This window comes from Monodon monoceros, unplaced genomic scaffold (assembly GCF_005190385.1).
Source record: "Monodon monoceros isolate NGI ecotype Baffin Bay Population unplaced genomic scaffold, NGI_Narwhal_1 Super_Scaffold_21, whole genome shotgun sequence".
NCBI lineage: Eukaryota > Metazoa > Chordata > Mammalia > Artiodactyla > Monodontidae > Monodon > Monodon monoceros.
Window position 1 is genome coordinate 137,845,663 of NW_021703778.1, and position 19,377 is coordinate 137,865,039.

The 19,377-nt window shown below is 43.4% G+C and overlaps 1 protein-coding gene across 2 annotated transcripts in view; it reads right to left on the reverse strand.

Moving 5' to 3' along the window:
* SPTB (spectrin beta, erythrocytic) overlaps positions 1 to 19,377 on the reverse strand; it is a 123,441-nt gene that overhangs the window by 101,477 nt on the left and 2,587 nt on the right. Inside the window, exon 1 of one of the 2 annotated variants that reach the window (XM_029238211.1) lies at positions 7,601 to 7,699. The exons of the other annotated variant lie outside the window; for it this stretch is intronic. The gene's annotated coding sequence lies outside the window, so the exon portion shown is untranslated. Of the gene's footprint in view, positions 1 to 7,600; positions 7,700 to 19,377 lie in introns of those variants that run through there. 2 annotated transcript variants of the gene reach the window in all.

The window sequence follows — 19,377 nt, forward strand, 5'->3', positions numbered from 1 at the left end:
CAGGAACAAACTTTACAGAGAGAATAGTTTGCGTTTTCTAATCCCTCCATCCAGGGCAATGCAAGGTTCCCAGGCTTTGTGGAATGCCTGTCCATACAGGACATACAGGAGTTCCAAACACCTCAGAAGAGATGGGCTCTGCCTAAAGAACAGGAGTCCTCAAAATTTGTTCCTTAGTGGGCATGAGGGGAGGGACAACTCACCCCAAGTGTGGCAGAGGCCAGAAGCCTTGCTGGCACAAGAGATAAAAAGCAAGCTTGTAATTCCTACTGATCTGCTATGGAACCTTGGACCAGTTCACTACCTCTGTGTGCAGGGAACAAAGTGCTTGGTTTTCCTTGGGAACTCGAAGAAAATTTGAGTCTGTGTTTTAATTTCCTTACCATTTGTCCTTGTGGTCCAGTGCTTCACCTTGGGGGATTAGCACCAGAAACCAGTAGATGAAGAATAGACTCCAGACCAAGTGACTCTAGAATGCTGAGTATGAAACCCAAAAATGCAGCTTGCCTTCTGCAAGCAACTAGAGTAAGCCAATTTCTGAGGGTACCAGAAAACCACTGCCATTCTTAATCTATGACAAACCCCCAAATGAACTGGCAAAGTCTTTGCTAAGAAACTCTTTATGCACTTTTGTGGCAATGATTAAACCACAAAGAGCATCCCTTAACTCAAGTTGCTGGACCTCAGAGGGAAAAAAAAAAAAATTCCAGATTCTGGGAACCATTTGGGATAAATGGAGACAGCCATTCTCTGGGAAAGACAAATGATTTCTAGCACAAGGAACTTCAAAGAGATATCTAAATTCTTGTCCTAAATTTTTATTTTGTTAATTATTTTATTTACTATTGCCAAGAATACTGGCAAAAATATTTATGTTCAAAATTTTACATCACTATAGGATCTGTTTCTAGTAAGACTTTGGATGCATTGGTTCTTTGACCCGTTATAACACACAATGAGATTCACTAAAAATTAAATTCGCTAAAGAGAAACCAAGCTATAATAACAATAGTAGCTATCATTTTTGCTCACCTACCACGTGCCAGACATCTGACACACATTTTTATCCAGTCCATAGTGCAACCCTATCTGCTCTGCAAGGTGGGTATCATTATTCCCCATTTTACTGAAGAGGAAAATGAAGATCAAAAAGATTAAATTACCTGCTGAGGTAAGTGTTAAAACCTGGATTCGAAGCCAGGTCAGACCATAGCCAAAGAATGTACTCGCTCTGCCACAACCCAGGGCAGGAGTTTCCACTAGAAATGAAGTCACCTCACGAGGAATGGAAATTTACTATTCACAGTACAGCGAACAGAGGGTGAGGATGAGTACCAGGCACATGGGGCAAAGGGGCAGTTGTGTTAAGCTTGATCTGTATTTAAATCCTTTAAAGGGTAGGCCAAGTGACTTGGGGAACAGTAGATTTAAAATATTTTGCATATGAGGCTACAGGGGAAGCCAGCAGACACTAACAAGGGCACCGTCTAGAGAAACTGGAAACACTAGCAGGGCATAAAACAAGATCAAAGTCAGGAATGGTGGGAGGCCCGCTGTGGGAGAGGAAGGCATGCAGAGCCCGGACACTCATGGGTGACTGGAATAGAGGAGAACTAGGGGGGACGCTGCAACTGGACACCGAGTTAAAAAGAGGAAGGAAGGCGTGAGGGAGAGAGGAAGGAAGGAAAGGGGAGAAGCAAAACAAAATGGCAGTGTGATTTGGTCTAAGTACGTTTCATAACAAAAAGTCTGTGCCTGGGTCCTGCCTGGGAGAAGGGACAGGAGACTCCCCTGGGCTGCAGGAGAGGTCTTGCCCTACTTTGAGAATGGAGGGAATCAAGGAGACAGCCTTATACATCCCCACTAAACTTGGCCTCATTTTTCTAGCCCCTCTAGTTTAAACAGGCCATCCATTCCCAGCAGTTTAAAACTAGCTCCATATTATTGGTTAGAGCCAAAACAAAAGGAAAACACACAAAAATTAAGACAACCTAATTTGGCATCACTTAAAAATTGGTTAAATAAGTACGGTTTCTCCATACAATGGAACCATTTTGAATGGGGAAAACCTACAGGTATACATGTGTGGAAAGACGACCTTGTGTACTGGTGAGTAAAACAGTGTAAACGGTCAAATAGTATAGTATCCATAATAGGAATCCTTTTCTGTAAAAATAAAGTGCAACCATATACCTTATTAGCATAGGTATAAAAAATGTTGGCAGAATATGCATCAAATTGTAGTGAATGATTATCTAGGGGATAAGGAAAGTGGATGATGAGGAGCTTTCATTTGCTATGGTCTGTATTTCTGCAATACTTTACATTAGTAAAACTCTGTATTATAATTGTAAACAGAAAGGAAAAAAAATTAAGTGATCCTGAAAAGAAGTTAAGTCTCCCAGCTCATCTCAACCAGGAAGTGTAAAATTGCCAAAACATAAGTCAGACTCTTCCCATTGAATAAAACTCTTCATACTCTTAGAATCTGAGAGAATTACAGCAAATGTGGCCTGATCCTTGGGTTTCTGCCTTTCCGCAAAATAGAGTTTGGGGTGGCAGGAGCGCTTCCTAGCAAAGATCCCTCTTGTTCATTGGCCATCAGGGAAATCCCCCAGTGACATGAACCAAGCAAAGAAAGCGCATTCACACCCAGAGAGCTTTCAGGAAACCAGATCCTCTCTTATCTCCATCAACAAAGGAGACTCATCTTTCACCAACTCATTGAATGAGCCCCTTTGTTTCCCCTAAAGGATCATCATATATTCTTTCCCGGCTTCTACAGAAAGTCCCGGTGCCCCAGAATTCAGCACTGAGAGGCACAGAAGGAGTCCCAGTACAAACTTACTTGTCCGCATTTTCGAGACAGGACCTGAGATGGCAGGGAACTGAGAAAAGGGGAGAGGCACGCAGGTAGGTGTAAAGTGTGAATGTGAGAATGTTTGCTTTATAACCAAGCTTCCAAACTTACATGAGCCGCACCTACATCATACGTCCCACGGTAGAACATGAGAAAAGAGAAGGGACGGACCTGCTTCAGGATGCTGTGGGACAGGAACGCTAAGTCCACCAGAGCGCTGACAAATACGCACTGATGCGTCGTGCTGTGCCAGGCACTATCAAGGTAGAGAGAGCAGGCAGTCAACATAACGTCCCTGTTCTTGAGGAGCCTAGAGTCACCTCACAGCCTCACTGAAGGGTGGGATGCCCCTGGAATACCCATCATGGTGCCTCGTATGCAGAATTGCATCAATGTCAGGGCACAGGTGTGACTGGGCTGGTCGGCTACCCTACTACTCGGTGCTTTCCAGCCTCCCAGAGACTTCCACCATCCACCAATCCTTTCTCAGTCCAGCTTCCTTTCCAAGGGCTCCTTACCCTCTCAGCCCAAAAATCATGTCCCGCCAAACTTCCTTTGACCTTTCTCAACCCACCCATTTTCTATCACGTTCTCAGAAAAGCAGTCTGCATTCACTGCCTTCTCCTCCTCACCATGGCTTCACTCTAACTCCGGATGATTGAATGGGACCCTCCACTAAAACTACTTTCTTGAAGGTCACTTGAGCCTCTTACAGGCTAACGGCGTCCTCCTAGCCTTTCCTGTAATCCCTCTCCAGCATCAGACACTATTAACCATCCTATTCTTGAAGCTGGATTTGGATGGCTTTGGATTCCCTTGGTTCTTCGTCCTCAGTATGTTGTTACACGGCAATCACATTCTCTAGGTCCTCTTCCTCTGCGCATCCCTTAAATGTGGGCATTACCCAAAGTTAAAGTCTATTCTCTTCCCTCATGTGATCCTCTCCCTTCCTGTGCTGACTGAGGGCTGTCACATCAACACTCCCAACCCCAGCGCCTCCTGGTCTCCAGATTCACTGCAGCAGCTCCACCGAAACATGCCGCCAACACTTCCCACTTTATGTGGTCAACTGAACTCTTGCTTTGTACCTCCTCCCCACCCTCAGAGCTCCTCCTTCTTTTAAGACTTAAATCTCAGTAAATTAGTAACACAAACATCCCAGACACCTGAGCTAGAAAATGCTAAGTCGTATTCAACAGCTCCCCTTCCCCCCCCACCTTAGTGCCACTGAATTTTAAGGACTGGCGAATATACTCTAAGACTTGAAAAAAACTGACTGGTGCCAAAGTATAAAATTAACACTGAAAAATCAAAATTAAGAATAACTCCAAGAGGGGGAGGGATGAATATACACACTACTATATATAAAATAGATAACCAATAAGGACCTACTGTATAGCACAGGGAACTATATGCAATATTGTATAATAACCTGTAAGTGAAAAGAATCTGAAAAAGAAAAAAAATATATATATATATATACACACACACACATATATATGTATAACTGAGTCTCTGTGCTTTTTATCTGAAGCTAACACAACATTATACATCAACTATACTCCAATTTTAAAAAAAAACCTAATATAACCCCCCCAAAATCCCTTCAAATATTTTTGACAGCAAAACATTATATTTAAAATACGATACTGGTAATTTTTTATTTTATTTTATTTTTTAATTGAAGTATAGTTGATTTACGACATTGTGCCAAGCTCTGCTGTACAGCAAAGTGACTCAGTTATACACATATAGACATTTTTTTAATATTCTTTTCCATTACAGTTTATCACAGGATATTGAATATAGTTCCCTGTGCTATACATTAGGACCTTGTTGTTTATCCGTTCTAAATATAATAGTTTGCATCTACCAACCCCAAACTCCCAGTCCATCCCTCTCCCTCCCCCCCTCCTCCTTGACAACCACAAGTCTGTTCTCTATGTCTATGAGTCTGTTTCTGTCTTGTAGATAAGTTCATTTGTGCCATATTTTAGATTCCACATATAAGTGATATCACATGGTATTTGTCTTTCTCTTTCTGACTTACTTCGCTTAGTATGATAATCTCTAGTTGCATCTGGATACTGGTAAATTTTAATACGTTTGGTCCTTTATGTGGCAGGGCCCACAAAAATCGACAATGGGTCTGACCTCACACATAAAGTCCAGATACTTGGACTTCACAGCATCTCTTGGATTCACCTCTTCCCTTCCATTCCCACTGCCCTGGTTTCGACCCTCTTGAGCCCTTCGTTACATTTCTGCAGGATGTCCTAAAACACAAGCTGACAGCACATCACGCCCCTGTTCAAATATTTGGACCGTGCCCCCAGGACCTAAAATATAAACTGCAAGCTCTTTACATGGCATTCAAGGCTGCTACAATCTAGCCCCATCCTAACTGTTGGGCCCCTCGGTCACTACATCCTCCCACTCATCCTCTGCTGTAGCCACACCAGGCTCCTGTGTCGCACGTGCCCCCATTTGCTCTATGGAATGCCCTCTCCCCTACTCGGCCAGTGGGAACCTTGCACTTGTCTCCAGGATCAGTTCAGATGGCTGCTGCTCAGTGAAGTCTGCATTCCCAGGACCCCTGGCCCAAACCAACCTTAGCTTCCTGGAGACCCTGGGGCAGTTTGTGATACAGTCAGTCCCACAGGAGTCTTTCCCATTGCCAAACCAGAAGCTTCCCAAGAGTGGCGAGCTGTGTCTCAGTCAATCCCTCTGTGTTTCCCGCACAGCCTAGCACATAACAGACAATAATGTGCCCTGAAGTGCAGCCACCTCTTGTCCCTCCTCCTCACATCACTCTCTCTCTGCTCCACTGCTACTTGGTCCTCCATATCATTGCTGGTGTGTGTAGTGGACCCTTAGCTGGGTCTATACCAACAAAACTTGGAAGATATGAAAAATGCTGAGCTTTAAACCCATCATAACCGTTCTTCCTAGTGTCCTAGATTTCAGACAATGAGAAAGGTTTTGGAGTCAAGCAAATCTGGGCTCAAATCTGGAGCCTGGCACTTGATTGACTGTGTGACCTTAAGCAAATCTGGCTTGACTAGCCTCAACCCGCTCATCAGTAAAATAGGAATTATATCTAAGTCAATGGACTGTTGTGAGAATTAAATGAGTTAAAGCATTTAAAGTCCCAAGCGTGGCACCTGGCATATGACAGGGGCCCACAAGTAAGTAGCAGCAGGAAACAGAAGCAAGGTCTCAGATTTCTCAAACCATCTGACCTTGACAGAAGTTGTTCCCCTCCCCGGATGCTAATATAAAATATTCTTACATCAGTAACATGAATTCAAACTCCAAACTAATGAGACCTACTGTATAGCTCAGGGAACTCTGCTTAGTGCTCTGTGGTGACCTAAATGGGAAGGAAGTCCAAAAAAGAGGGGATATATGCATACATATAGCTGATTCACTTTGCTCTGCAGTAGAAACTAACAGCATTGTAAAGCAACTGTACTCTAATAAAAATTAATTATAAAAAAAAGATTCAAACTCCATGGTGCTGCTTGTACATATTAAAGTCAACACGGAGAAACAGAAGGAGCATAAGATACTATACACCTGTTAAGAATGAAATAGGGGGCTTCCCTGGTGGCACAGTGGTTAAGAATCCGCCCACCAATGCAGGGGACACGGGTTTGATCCCTAGTCCGGGAAGATCCCACATGCCGCGGAGCAACTAAGCCCGTGCACCACAACTACTGAGCCTGAGCTCTAGAGCTCTTGAGCCACAACTACTGAACCCGCGTGCCACAACTACTGAAGCCTGCGCACCTAAAGCCTGTGCTCTGCAACAAGAGAAGCCACCGCAATGAGAAGCCCGCGCACCACAGCGAAGAGTAGCCCCCGGTCCTGCAACTAGAGAAAGCCCGCGTGCAGCAACGAAGACCCAATGCAGGCAAAAAAAAAAAAAAAAAAAAGAATGAAAGAGGGCAATCTAATAATCTGATATAGATAGACATCCAAAGTGTCTCATCATTAAATGAAAAGGGCAAGTTGTAGTATAGTACAAAAAGCAACCACAACATATATATATATACATGTGAGGGGGAGAGGCAGAGAGAGAGGTAGGAGTGGGCCATAGATCAAGAGCCCCAGGTTCTACCTGGGGCCCTGCAACTAACTAACTTTGCAACGTTAGGCAAATCAGCTCCCCTCTGCGGATCTCCCTTATTGGTTCAAAATAAAAAGGTGAGTTGAACCAGATACTCTTCAGAGAAAATTTCTAGGTTATAAGATGATGTCTGCAAGGTGCTCAGAGAGTACCTTTTACCCATAGGACATCTCTCTTTGAGTTGTTTTGATGCTTTAAGCATCAGGTTTTTAAAAAGGAAAATGCATACGCTATTTCATTTTGACCTCCTTTACATTTCAACGAGAAAGCATTCCCACCATTTCACAGGCAGAGAAACCAAGTATAGACTGTGATGATTACTTGCCAGCCAAATACGCTGCTCACTAGACTGCTGTTTTTGCAAAGATTTATGACGCCAGGAGTTTTATAGCTCCCACTTCATTCCCTGCCTCTTCCGCAGAGGAGGTGCAAGGCTTATGCAAAACAAGCAGAAGGCACTCGTTGCTGGTGGAAACAGGGCGAGATGTAAAGTGACTTCCGCTGGGTCAGAGCATAAACAAAGCTCACTCCCAGCACATTTACGAGGTAAGTATTGAACCCTTGGGATCAACTCCGCATCCCTCCCCCACCAGGACTGAAAGCTTCACCTTGAAGATGTGTTTCACTGCAGTCATTTTCTGAGCGTTTTCTGGGTCAGAAGCAGTGAGAGCAGCTAAACCGGGGCTGCCGATGGAGTTGCTACACTGAGGGCACGGTACTGACTTACCTGCTCTACTCCGCACCCACCAGCTCACCCAACGACCTGCTGCTGGTCGAGTATTTTTCCAGTCTCCTGGCAAAGTGGTTTCACACAGCTTTGAATGCAAGTGACCTCGTTTGTCCTCACGGGTGTTGGGTCCCTGCCTTGCAGAGGGTACCTACTTCCTACCCCAGAGCAGTGTGCTTTGGTTCTAACACAGGGTCTCACTCTCTGTGCCTGTAAACACATCCATTCTTCTGATAACTTTCCACCGTGAGGGACTCTCCTGCTTCAGATTTTAAATGTCTGGGCATCGAGATTCCCAACAGTTGCAGAAAGCACGTACAGAATGTAACATCCACCTTGCAGAGAAAGGAAGAGCCTGAGACATTGACCCCACCAGCAATAGCCTAGATTTTAAATGGGAAAACAGAGACCAGACCACAGCTAACATAATACAAAGTAAATCATTCCTGAAAATAAAATAAAAAGGCTTGTTCACTCAAAAAGCATGCAGCCAGGCCACTTAACCAGTAGTCAGCCTGCTGGTAATCTTTACAATGGCAACTAGGAATCCTTGAGATGGGATAGTGACCACTGGCATCCATGGCATTCTGTCTAGACCTTCTAGAAGCTGCTATTAGTTGACCCCACGCTCAATGTCACCTCTGGATCAAGTTTGCTGACTGCTGCGTGCTCATCACTGGCCTCCTTATGCCCCTCAGGACCCTCTGGGGCCTTCAGTTATCTTGCCTGAGTCCCCTCCTTTGTTTCTTTCCCCTCAGGTCCCCCGCGTGAGACCTAACTTTGTCCTCTGCCCCTCGTTTTACCGGGCACATCCGTCCACAGCCTTTTGAGGGCCTTCCGTTTATCAGTTCATCTCAGAACCCCTGCACATGTTTATAAAGGCCTAGCAGCCCTGCTCACTGCCTTTGGAAGCTAAAACCCAGCTCCTATCAACCACTGGGCACAGAACACAGCAAAAGAAGAGAGCGGTTGGATTGCAGTGGGAGTGTGTCCATGACAGAGAGTTTTGTTGAAAGAAACAAAACACTCTCAAAGGCCTGAGCCAGCAGTATGCTGGGGAGTCCAGCCTCTGGTGAAACTCGCATCTTGTCCGGGTAAGGCAAAAAGCAGGGCAGAGCATACCAAGAAACAAGCGCTGTAATAGTTTACAAGGTAGTCTCTATTTTGACATGCCTTGAGCACAAACAAACAAACAAAAAAGGTTAAATGCACCTAGAAAAAAATAAAACCTCTCTACAGGAATTTGAGGGTCTTTTTTTCTGAAATGTTTTTCTAACTCTTCACTATTATAAAGCAAATCTCGTGTATATTGCTCTGACAACACCCACTCAAAGAGCCTTTCATAGCTGCATTCTGAGGGTCAGCCTCAAACATTCACTGAAAAATGAGGTGGGAGTGACCGTATTCTCGATGAATAACTAAATTTTTCTAGCACTAGACATATTCTGATGATGTACGTTAAAAGTCGGCAGTTACTTTCCCCTCTGCTAAACGGAAAGCAATTGGGGAATACAGAGGTGGGAAGATAGCCTCCTCAGGTCTAAAGCATGCCTCTCCACTCCCTACCCCAAAGCCGTCAACAGCGTGTGTCTCCCATTAACCCTTCTTCATAATTGTCTATAGGTCAGAATGTGGGGGATTATTTTCAGTGTTGAATATTCTTGAAACTTCCCCTATCACCCAATTCAACCAACACTTCTTGAGCACTGCCCATGAGCCAGACCCTGAGTTAGGCACCAGCTCCCCCGTGGGCACCAGACAAATGTCCCTTCTTCGAGGAACTCATAATCTGAAGGAGAGTCACGCCTGTATACGGCCAGCCAGGGTACCACGTGAACCACGTGAAAAGTGACAGCGTAAGAGCTCAGAGGAGAGTGTAGTGTCTTCCTGGGTTAGGGAAGAGGGAAAGCATCAAAGCAGTTATGTTTGATCAGGGCCTTTAGGGACATTTGTGTAAGAGTTCACGGCTGAGGAAAGGCAAAAAGATATTCCAGCCCTAGAAAACAACAGAAGCAAAGTCATGGAGGCATGAGAACGCACCCCAAGTTTAAACAGTCATAAGCATCCAATGTGGGGTAAACAGAGAGAGAATGAAGCCTGGAAAGGAGGTTGGAACAGGTTGTGAAGGTCCCTTCCTACCTGTTTAAAGTTTATTTGGGGGCAACGGGGAATGATTAAAGGGTTTTAAAGCAGTTGAATGACTCAGTCAGACTCATGTTTTTAAAAATAATTCTGAGATCGGGAGTAAGATGGGTTAGAAAGATAGAAACCGAAGGCCAGTTATTCAAACATAGGATACGAATAGGGACAGTGGAAATTGAAAGAAAGGAACTAACTTGACATTTTTAGAGAAAAAATGTATAGGAGCCAGCAGCCAACAGGATGTGGAAGTGTGAAAAGAAGAATAACCACAAAAGTTGCTGAGATTCTTGATTGGGAGGGTGGTGACAACATGAACCTAGCTGTAAGAAAGGGCAGAAGAGCAGGTTTGGGGGTGAAGAAGGGGGCCAAGAGGTCCTATTGCTACATGGTGAGTTTGAGACCTCCTGTTACAACCAAATGAAGACAGCTAGTACACAGCTCTAAAGCAGCCTGGAACTGAGACGGGAGACTGGGGCTAGAGATAAGGATTTAGATGCATTGGCAACCTCAACAATTAAAAACTGGTAGCGAGGAAGGAACAAAAAAAGCAGAAAGAAGCAAGAATAAGCAAGCTGGGAGGAGAAAAAGGAAGCCAAGGGAGGGCATAGTTTCAAAGCAAGAGTGGTTAATAGTCAAATATTGCAGGGAACCTGCGACTTGGGTCTAGATGGAGGCCATCACATTTGACGGTATCAGACCCCTTTGAAAGCAGTTTTAGTACAGCGATATGGGGAGCTGCCTTATGACAGTGGGTATATTGTACAGTACTCATTAGCACCTTCATCCTTAGATGTCAGAGAACTGTTTCGGAAATAGGATTCAGAACATCAATTATTTATTAACAGCTAATCAGGGGATTCGAGCCTATTAGGTTAAATCATTGAAAATATAAAGCAACATATAAAGGTATACAAATAATTACCTCTCTAATTTCAGATCAGTAAAGATGCAGGATAAAAGAACAAAAGAAACTCTTAGAATTGAGAGCTGTGGAATATTGATGTCCAGCCAAATATGGTAGGCGTGGTGAGTCCAAGCAAGCACTCTAGAATATACACCAGGGTTCAAGTCCAGCTTTGATCTTCTAGGTATGTAATTTGGGGTAATTAAACTTCTCTAAGCCTGATTTTTTTATCTCTCTAATTAGGATAATAGAAATAACAAATACATATAAAAGCTCTCAGCATAGAGCCATCACAAAATAAATGTTGACTTATTATAATAACTCATTATTCTAATTGTGCAATTATTATAATAATGTTTCATTTAGTCTTTACTTTTTTAATCAATAACTATTTTTGAGCCACTCCCCTCTACGTACCAAGCGTGACTCTAGGTGCTGGGAATATTAATTAAAAAAAAAAAAAAGAGTAAGACCCAGTTCCCCATCACAAGAAGCATAGCCTAAAGGTTTAGAAGGCAAGTGGACAATTGCAAAACAAGATGATCCTTGTTGTAACAAAGGAATGAGAAAGTGCTCAAAAATATTCAGGAGGAAGCACTCGGTGCTACCCCAGGACCTGGAGAAGGAGAAGGGCTGTCAGGCCAGGCTACAAAGATGAAGTAACAGTCATTACAAGGAAATCTGTGAAGAAATTTTAAGGATAATAATAAATATTAAGGTGCCATCTCTCTCTCTCTCTCTCTCTCTCACACACACACACACACACACACACACACACACACCTGAAAAAGTCAGAAAAAGAAGGTTCTTTGCCCAAGGGCAAACAGCAAGAGAAAAGGAACTGGAAGCAACCCAAACTCTTGTCATCCAGCTCAAGGAGTTATTTTGGCTGAAATAATCATCATGTAATATTTACACTCTTCCCACCTGAGTTTGGGCTACATGTTCTACAAGCAAATTAAACATCTCCTGCCTGTCCTCTAAAAGTCTACCGTTTAAAAATAGGTTACTAACACAGGGACAAATTCAAGAACTTTGATGACAAACTACCCCCTCAAGATAGTGTTCTCAAAGGAACAATTTTCAAGTTCAGTTTGGTCCCCAAGGTGAGGATGTTAATAGATTTTGCCCTTCCCTTTGAAAACAACAAATATCAGGGAGAAATTTTAAAATTGCATGGTTTGGTTTCTCAAAAAGTCAAAAATAGACAGATCCAGCCATATAATGGAGTATCCTTCTGAGTATATACCCAAAGGAAGTGAAAGCAGGATGTTGAAGAGATGTTTGTATATCCACGTTCATAGCATCATTATTCACAACAGCCAAGAGTGGAAGCAGCCCAGGTGCCCATCAGTGGATGAACGGATAAACAAAATGTGAAAAATACATACAATGAAATATTATCCAGCCTTAACAAGGAAGGAAATTCTGACACATGCTACAACGTGGACGAACCTTGAAAACATTATGCTAAGTGAAATAAGCCAGTCACTAAAGACAAATATGATGATTCTGCTTATCTGAGGTACCTAGAGTGGTCAGATACATAGAGACAGAAAGTAGAGTGGGGGTTGCCAGGTGTTGTGGAGTGTTAGTGGGAGTTAGTGCCCAGTGGGCACAGAGTTTGAGTTTTGGAAGATGAAAAATGTTCTGGGGCTTCCCTGGTGGTGCAGTGGTTGAGAGTCCGCCTGCCGATGCAGGGGACACGGGTTCGTGCCCCGGTCTGGGAAGATCCCACATGCCGCGGAGCGGCTGCGCCCGTGAGCCATGGCCGCTGAGCCTGCGCGTCCGGAGCCTGTGCTCCGCAACGGGAGAGGCCACAACAGTGAGAGGCCCGCGTACTGTAAAAAAAAAAAAGAAAAAAAAAAAAGAAAAAAATGTTCTGGACATGGCAGTGATGATGTGGCTACACAACAATGAGCACATACTTATGCCACTGAACTGAGCACTTCAAATAGTTAAAAAGGAAACTTTTATGTTACATATACTTATCATAATTTAAAACAATTTTTAAAACTCGAATGGTTGCCATGCTCATTAAATGCCTGTTCTTCATCACTTAGAGGCAAATAAAAACACCCTGTTTCTGACATTTAGATGCAATGCCATCTGAGGAAGGGACAAGAGACTGAGGCCAGGCGTATCAGAAAGTTCTTTATCCAAAGGAGCAGCGTCCAGTTACCATTCCCTGGGAATGGACATCTTTGTAAACCACTAAGAAGGTGGCCTTTTTGGCAGCCATCATCTGACAAGTTTTAATTAAAATAATCCCCGCGTAACAGCATCACCCGCTAGGGAATGACTGTCAAAGTGCACATTCCGAAAATTACTAGTTGAACTTCTATGTGCAAAAGCATTAGGCCGAGCTTTATGTAAGACCTGTGACTGCAATTCTTAAATCAGTTCTTGCTCTTAAGAGCTGTCTAGTTGAACAAATAATAGACACAAGAAAAGTTAAATGACAATAAAAGAAGTCTACGATTATGTTCAATTAAGTAGTATTTGTAACTAGCCCTTTAACAAACTTGGAGAAGGGAGAGATGACTGGGGGCTGGAGAGTTCCAGGAAGACTGATGCAAAAGACTCTGGGAGAAATGTTCAGGACTCAGTAAGTAGAAGCAGATGACCCTGGTTCAAGTAGTGGGTTTGTGATGGGAAGTGGTAAGAGAGAAGGGTAGAAAGAGATGGGAGCCAGATTACAATAGCTTTTAAAAAGTCATTTTCTGAGTTTGGATTTCCGCCTCTACCCACAGAGGAACCACTGTAGGTTTCTGAGAAGGGGCATGAGAAGGGGCATGATGAACACGATGTTCCCATGTGCGGTGGCTTTGGAGAGGGAGACCCTTAATTGGTAGAAAGTTGGATTCCAGCCCATTGAAGTATATACCTGAGGGCCACTGAGTCACAAAAAATGAAACCAAACACATGCTTTTGTTGGGTTAAAGTTAGGACTTTAAAATGTGTCATGCCATATGCTTATAGATGCACTGAATTTTTCTTGAAGGATACACAGGAAACTGCTGACATCGGTAACTTTTTAGGAGTAGGACTGGAGGTAGGGGAAGGAAGACTTTGACTTTTCATTGTGTACCTTGTACAATGTGGATACACTTCTCAACCATGTGCATGAATTCATTTTATAATTTTAAAAGTTCTTTTAAAAATGACAACCAGATAGTGTTAAAAAGCGGGCTCTAATCAGCAAATTCAAGACATTTCTAATTACAAAAATTGACATGTATCTCAATCTTGTTTGTACCATATCTTTTTTTTTTTTGTGGTACGCAGGCCTCTCACTGTTGTGGCCTCTCCCGTTGCGGAGCACAGGCTCCGGATGGACGTGCAGGCTCAGCGGCCATGGCTCACGGGCGCAGCCGCTCCGCGGCATGTGGGATCTTCCCGGACCGGGGACAAACCCGCGTCCCCTGCATTGGCAGGCGGACTCTCAACCACTGCACCACTAGGGAAGCCCTGTACCATATCTTAATCTCTATCACATATAGTGAGATGTTGTGAGAATGACCTAAAAGTAATGGTACAAAGCACAGAGAACTAACTCCACATCTGAGGCTTTACCTCAAAACAAACAGATGAGCCACTCATAATAAAACACCTTTTTGGTGTATCTGCCTGAGTCTATTCCAAATGAACTCCCCAATGAAAACAAAAATCAAAAATAGTAGCCCACAGTGTATTTGATAAGACATTTCCCCATCTCAGTAAGTGGCTTTTTCATCCTTCTAGTAGCTCAGAGCAAAACCAGTTGAATCATCCTTGACTTATTCTTTTTCTCCCATCTTCTATATCCAAGTTCCATCAACTCTACCTTAAAGATTTATCCAGAAGCCAGCTGCATGTCACCAAACCTAGCACCCTCACCCTGGTCCACCATCTCTACCTGGACCACTTACAGTAGCTTTCATTCCACTCCCTGCTTCTACTCTTGTCCCATACAATCAATCTTCCACAGGACAGCCAGAAAGATCCTCCTAAAATGCCAATCTGAAGAAGTCACTCCCCTGCCCACAACTTCCTGTGACTTCCTGTCATATGGCTAAGACCCAAAGTTGTCACCTGGCCTCAAAGCCTGCATGATCCAGACCCAGTTTCCTCCCCAACATCACATCCTGTGCTCCCCGCTGGCTCCCAACACGCCAGTCACACTGGCTTCCTGCCCACTCCTTGGACACAGCAGCGACCCCATCTTTGGGCCTTCATCTCAACCAATTCAGGTTGAGAGATTCACTCAACCTGAATCTCTTCCCCCAAACATCCCTGTTCCCCCACCTCACTTCATTTGTGTCTCTAGTCAAATGAAAACTCATCAGAGAGGCCTTTCCCAGCCATCCTACATCAACTTCTAGAACCACCTCCCTCTCTTTCCCTTTGCACTATTTTTTCTTTATATCACCTGAAAGTATGATAGATACTCATCTGTCATTTGTCGTTGTTTAGTACCCGCCTCACCCAACTAGAATGTGCTCCATGATGTCAGACTTTTTTTTTTTACCATCTTCACTGCTATATCCCCTAGGCCTAGAATATGCCTGGCAAATAAATGAGAGCTCAATAAATATTTGTTGAAGACTGAAGTAAGCACAAATCAAGGCACCCAAGATCACTGGACAAAAAGAGGTTTTTGAAGCCCCAAATGAGGCATATGCATAACAATGCCCAGTAAATTTGGGGTAAGAGAATGAAAAACCCAAAACATCAACTGACAGCCATATAAGTCCATTGCTTATCTACAGCATGCTGGGAATCCACATGTATGCTTGACATTAAGTCATACTTTGCAACACCATCTGTGTACAGGCTGGAGGGCCATCCTTAAGGTTTTGTGGCTAAAGAGTAAATACGGTAACAACTTTCCTCCTCCCTTTTTCCAGGACAAATGAACTTAGACTGAAAATTCTGCTGAAGAAAGCAAGCAATCACTGTCTCACCCAGAAGGCCCAGAATATTCAATTATTCCATGGAGAAGGTCTAGACAAAGCCCCAGCCTTGGAACTAGGAAACTGGGTCAAAGTCAAGTTCTACTACAAATTCAGGGACCTTGGGCAAATCATTGTATGTTTCTGATCCTGTTTCTTTGACTATAAAGCAGGAATGATGACATGTTCCCTGTTTCTTCACATGGTCATTGTAGAATAAAATGAGATGATGCACTTACAAAGGCCTCCTGAAAACTAAGTGGACCATACATCATGTGTGGTCATCAACTTGTACTGGCTGATCTCTAGTTCACATTCCCTTCTCTTTTGCTGGTGAGCTTTGTCTAAACAAGGATCTGATCAGGTCCCTCCCCTGCTCAAAACATTCACTGATTTCATCTTGAACCTTCAATGGTTCAAACTTCTTCACAAACTGAACCCAAACCATTTTTAGGGTCACACCTTCAGCCCATTCCTGTGCTGTGGCCTGTACTCCAACCACAGAGAACTACTCCTCATTCCCTAATCTAATCATGATCTATTGCACGTCTATGCCAGGCTATGTGTCTAGGGCCCCACCTTCACCCATCCTCCCTTCTTCCATCAGGAAAATCCTAGACACTCTCCAGCCTGAATCAGATGCTTCCCCCTGTGGGCTTTTTCTCAGGCGCCCTGAGAAAAATCAGGGTGCCCTGAATCACTGCTTGTTTGCAAGTCCTTTCTCCCACCAGACCAGTGGGTCTCCATCGGATGTTGTGTGTCCTCAACATATAACAGGGTAATGCATACAGTAGGTGGCCAGTGTCTGTTCTTTCTGAATATGGCTCTCTCAGGCCTCTCCAGCTCTAGCTCCCTATGACTTATGGCTTGGAGTAAGTGTTATGAAAGGCCTTTTCTTACTATTCTACCCCTGAGGAAATATTCTGGAAGATGAAGCTGATTGAAGACTCCTAGGAGGCTTCTAGAAAGAGGCAAGAACTGAGCAGAGGGACAGAATGAAGCTAGTGGCCTCTTTCCAGTCCTCATAAGTTATGTGTTTAAGGTGTGCTTAATTTTATTTGAGGTGCTTTGAATTCTCTAGTGAGACACACCCATATTTAAGTCTGGTATAAATGGAAATGGTTTTCAACTTATTCATTTTCAGGATTATCCAAGTTTCTCCCTTTCATGCTGGAGGAAACTCTTTTATTTATTTATTTATGGCTGAGTTGGGTCTTTGTTGCTGCACGTGGGCTTTCTCTAGTTGCTGCGAGCGGGGGCTACTCTTCGCTGTGGTGTGCTGGCTTCTCATTGCGGCAGCTTCCCTTGTTGCAGAGCACGGGCTCTAGGTGCGTGGGCTTCAGTAGTTGTGGCAGGCGGGCTCAGTAGTTGTGGCTCGCGGGCTCTAGAGAGCAGGCTCAGTAGCTGTGGCACACTGGCTTAGTTGCTCCACGGCATGTGGGATCTTCCCGGACCAGGGCTCGAACCCGTGTCCCCTGCATTGGTTAAGGTGGATTCTTAACCACTGTGCTACCAGAGAAGCCCCTGGAGGAAACTCTTGAATTGACTATAATTCAAAGCAATCATTGTTCTTTAGCTGTCAAGGTGCCCTGTTATTCTTTTCATAAATATCCTGGATGATCTGATGATCCCAGTTCAATGCAAACTCTATTTTTTTTTTCCTAGCCCTGTACCTTTTCAGTTGCTAAATTTACAGCATTAAAATGAAAGGAAGAAAGGAAGCCCCACTTTTGCCCCCACTGCTAACATGATATATGTCTGGATTTTAATTGCCCTTGTAATTATACTCTTGGCCAGGTCTCCACGGGTATAATGTAGAAATTAAACATTATGGCACAGCCTGAAAAGGCCTCGCTGAGGTACGAAGACACAACGGCTTTGTAATATCTCCAGCCATCAGGAGAAGGAAAGAGGAAGATGAAAAGGAGGCCTGGGAATGTCATAAGCTAGCTAGCAATCCACTGAAGAAGCATTTTCTGTCTACGACTACCTCGAAGACTGTGTGAGCTGGAAGGCTGCGAATCCCCTGGTGGTTTGATAGTCAGCTAAGGCTAGATGAAAATGGAAGAACGTGGATTGCTTGACTGTGAGTTAAGAAATAAGCACAGCAACAAAGGGAAATATGCTATGAGATTTTCTAAATATTTACCAAGGGGAGTTGACAATTCAGTGAGTGGAGCCAGACCTGACAGTGAGCTCTCCTGACTGCCTCCGACACCTTCCCTCGATCACCATCTCCATCTCTAAAAACAGGTGATCCTCACCTCTGGGGTTGTCAGAGGAAAAACCGTCTCTCTGTGATAACCCGGCAAATGCTCCGTGATGATCTTAGCACACAGACCACCGCATTTACTCTTCCTCCCCAGATTTCTTATCTAAAGTAGAGGAGCAACCAAACAGCGGTCTGTAAAACACTGAGTCAATATAAACTACGTTTAAGGTAAAATACTTCTTTCCACAGTAATTTTCAACTAGGGATATAGCCACGTGATTTCAGAACCCAGTATCCCTGAACCTCCCTGCCAGTCCTCATTCCAAAGTCAGATTTCTCATCAGCCCACACAGCAGTTATTTTCATTCTTGATCTTCCCAAGTCAATTGATAATTGTTAATCTGCAGGTCAAGGTTATTAATTTTTTTTAATTATTTTTTTATTTAAAAAATTATGAAAAAATGTACTTTATATCACTTTAAACTTCCCACTGGTTATGTTTCCTACCATTTCAGGTCTTGAATGGAGAGTATAATTTTGCTTTTGAATTTGAAACTTGGAATAATATACTTCAAGAGCAATTTAGTGACTGGGCTTAGATTAAAACAGGTATTTGACAGTCCCAGTAATTCCCTAAAGTCTTTTCCTTCTCCATTGCTCCAGAAATGCTACATAATTATTTGTCTTAAAATCTGTATTGTCTCAAGATACCTGTTGTGTAAAAATGCATACATCTGTACACCTAACAGGCAATGGCGAGGTTATGGAAGAGTTTAGAGTTGAATACTCCTGATGTCTTCTCTCCTCTCTCCAATACCTTTTTAAGATTTCACTAGGATGAAAGTATTGGATATTAAAATATATCCTCTCACGATCTCCCTCAAAGGAAAGAAAATGTCAGTGGTTTAATATTAGGCAGAACTTCAGGAAATAAACCCAATACTGGCCTTGAGAGAGAGACAGGAAAGAAATGGTCTAGAATGGTGAGAAGCATGGAAGGCACGTACCACCACTGCACATAATTGACCAGGTAAATTACAGCTAGGTCTCACCTTTAAGCAAGTAGCTACGCAAATAGAAGGCTAGACTCAATGACTTCCAAGGTCCCTTCCCAGTTCAATAACGTTTGCCTCATGAATTTTTTATAGTCATCCTCCGTCCTATCACGCTGTCCCCATGCATCATCAAGCCCTCCTGGCCAATTCCACGACTGAAAGGAAAATCTGTTTTCAAAAAATCCATGCTTTGACTACTGCCAAAATTACAGTTCTGTCCTTGAAACAATGACCTGCACATAATGGGCATGGGTAAATACCTCTGAGCAAGGAAGTGTCCAATACCTTTAGCAATATTTTTAAAGCTTCTTTGATATAGGCAGAATTATTACCTGAGGCCTTGAGAGTGAAAGATTGTGAAGCTAAGAGACAATCCTATAACCAAACTTTCCAATTTATACTTCTATATCC